Genomic DNA, 3,239 nt, shown 5'->3' with positions numbered 1-3,239 from the left:
TTATCATAGATATTTGTATATTTCACAGGGGTTTTTTTTTTGTTGGTTGGTTGGTTGGTTTTTGGTGCTTTTAAATGTGCTTGGTGGGGCCAGCCAAATAGCTCAGCAGAATAAAGCATCTGCAAGCAGACACAGGGGCAGGGGTTTGGATCCCCAGACCTGCTGTGCTGCCCCACCCCACCCCCGCTGTCCAAGGGCACGCTGAGATGGCAATCGGGTTTGGTGGTGTGCGCCTATAATCCCAGCACCTGGGAGGCTGTAAACTGAAGAATCACTGAGTCTGATCTAGTAGTGAGACCATGAATACCCTGTAGACCCTTCCCTAAAAATAGAGAAAAAAATGTATGTGGTTGTTGCACAGTCTCACACATCTCAGGGTCCTGGTGATCATCCTGCTTTTAGCCTCCCCAGAGCTGGGATTACAAGCATGCTCCACCACGCCCAGACTCTGGCCTCCTCAGCCTGCCTGGAGACAGAATGGAGTGGTATGTGGTGCCACAGATTCAGTCGTGCTTCCTGTGCTTGCTGCAGCCTGTGGTTTGGCCTGCTGAGCTATCTCACCTACTCCCTCACAGGTACTTTTTTAATGACTACAAAAAAATCTGAGAAGAATTACAGATTTAAATTATATTCTTTTTTGTGTCTATTCAATTTACCAAATTTTATTGACCTTTAAAAAAAAATCTTGCTATTCGATGCAGAGCACAGACCAGGTATGTGAGTGAAACCACCTGGGGCCCGCTGGATCCACATTTGACCCAGAGCCCAGCATGTGAGTGAGACAACCTGGGGCCCACTGGACCCTCTTTCAACCCACAGCACAGGCCAGGCGAGTGAGTGAGACTGCCTGCGGCCTACCAGATCCTCATTCAACCCAGAATGCAGGCCTGGAGTGGAAACTTTCAGCAGAACTCCCTGCAAAGAGGTTAGAGGGAAGACCCACCCAGCTGATTCAGGAGCAGAACATCTTCCCAGAGTGGCACAAAGGGTTCACTTCCAAGAGCTGCAGTAACAAGAAGTGGAGTACAGCTGCCAGACCCAAGCCACACCCACCTGGAGGAGTCTGAACTTTGTAGATCCGAACCTGGTGCTAAGGTAATAACTCTATCTAAGTACTACACTAAAGGTCAGAAGTCAGTGATATACAAAATGAAAAAGAGAAGGAACAAAATGCAGTCTCAGGCCTCAAGGCCATCCAGAACAAATGTGGAAGATACTAGCATAGAAGAAATTGGAAATCACACACATGAAATCTCTGAAATAATAGTATTGGAAGTAAACAACTGCAGAACGGTATAGATCAGAAATAATTTCTAGAGTGAAAAAAAATGATAACTATAATCAAAGAAGTACTAAGTGCTTCTAAAGAAGACACTGGTTAAAAAAATAGAGCAGAATATAAAAATGATGGAATCCTTGAGTAAGCAATTTAGGAAAGAAATAGAATGTATGAAGCAGATTCAAAGTGATATACAGGAAAGTAAAACCTCAATCACAAGCTGGCAAAATCATTTGAATGAAGTGAAAATAGACTTTCAGACCTTAAAGACACCATTACACCTAAAAAAAAAAAGTAAGAAAAGATTTTTTAAAAACGGCTAGGATGCAGGAAAAAATAATTCAATACCTGCAAGACAATGCAAAGATGAACATTGTGAGACTAATAGGCATCAATGAGAAGGAAAGAGTCAATAAAAATGATATAAAAAGAATTTGGGCAGAAGTAATAGCAGAAAACTTCCCAAATATGGGGAAACAATCTGGCATTTAGGTAAATGAAGCATTTAGAACTCCAAATAACATCAACCCAATTAAAAACACACCCAGACATACAATAATCAAGATCCTAGAAATTCAGCACAGGAACACTAAAAGCTGCTAAGAAAAGAAACAGATAACATTTAAAGGAAAACCTATCAGAATAATGACATATTTTTCTTCACAAATCATCATGTCGAGAAGAGCAAGGAACAAAGTAATACAAGTCTTGCAAGAAAATAAATTCCAACCCACCCTGATATACCCTGCAAAACTCCCTTTCAAGTATAATGGAGAAGTGAAATACTTCCATGACAAAGAACAACTAAAGAATTTCATGATGACAAAGCCAAGCCTACACAGACTACTAAATGATATTCAAGAGAGGGAGCAAAATGATCACAACTCCATGAATGAGAATGGAAAGAACCCACCAAATAAAGCAAACAATTAAACACAGGAGAATAAGAGGTACAAAAAAGTAGTCTTTCAGTTATTCTTTTGTATACAGTAACAAAATATTTAAAAGACATGGTATATCTTTTCCTACTATTAGAAACTTTAAAAAGTATATTTCCTTTTTCTATCGACTTTATATTACTTCTTCCCTGTCTTTTATATACACATACACACACATATAAATATAAAAAATATGTGTATAACCCAATATAAGATTGGTACTGTTTCATAGAAATTTTTAATGACCTTTTAAGTAAGGGTTCATCTAATATATTTTATATAGTCCTGTATGACTATCATTTTGGGTGCTCTTTATTGTTCATCCAGTAGCATGCTGCAACTTCTCTTGACTTTTGAATTATACTTTTTGTTATTTACTATATGCTACGTCTGGAAGTATTGAACATTTCAAGTTTGTATAGCTGGAAAATATTTTACTTTTTCAAAGGTATGTTTGCGAAGTATAAAATGCAAAAAGGACAGATACTTTTCTCATTCTTTCAGTCCTTTAATTCGTCTAATTTCTTACACACTTGGTCTTCTTTTTTTTCTTTTTAATGTGGAATAAGATGCTATTTACTTTTGTTCTTCCATAGCTAATATTTTTTAAATATATCCTTTAATGATTTTTTTTACTTTACAATAAGTTTTGGACAATTTCATTTTTGTGTATCTTGGTATGATTTGATTCAAATTTCTTGTACGAAAGGTTCATTTTTCTTGGAAATGTGGTGTTATAAGTTCAGCTAAATTCAGAAATTTTAAATATTTATTACCTACTGCTTTCTACTTTGATAATTCTAATGAATATAACTTTCTTGATTTTGACACAGAGTGAACTATTCTATGACTGATCTGTGATTTCTTTCTTCACTTTTATTTTGGACAGTTTTTATTGTTATATTCATTTAAGTTTGTAAATAATTTATTTACAGTGCACAATCTATTAATCTCATGCAATGTATTCATTTCAAAAATATTTCTCTAAAAATCAATCTTCTACATCTTATATATTTCACATT

Source organism: Octodon degus, unplaced genomic scaffold (assembly GCF_000260255.1).
Source record: "Octodon degus isolate 3935 unplaced genomic scaffold, OctDeg1.0 scaffold00252, whole genome shotgun sequence".
Taxonomy (NCBI): domain Eukaryota; kingdom Metazoa; phylum Chordata; class Mammalia; order Rodentia; family Octodontidae; genus Octodon; species Octodon degus.
The sequence above is the reverse complement of the archived record's forward strand: the minus strand, read 5'-3'. Positions refer to the sequence as shown.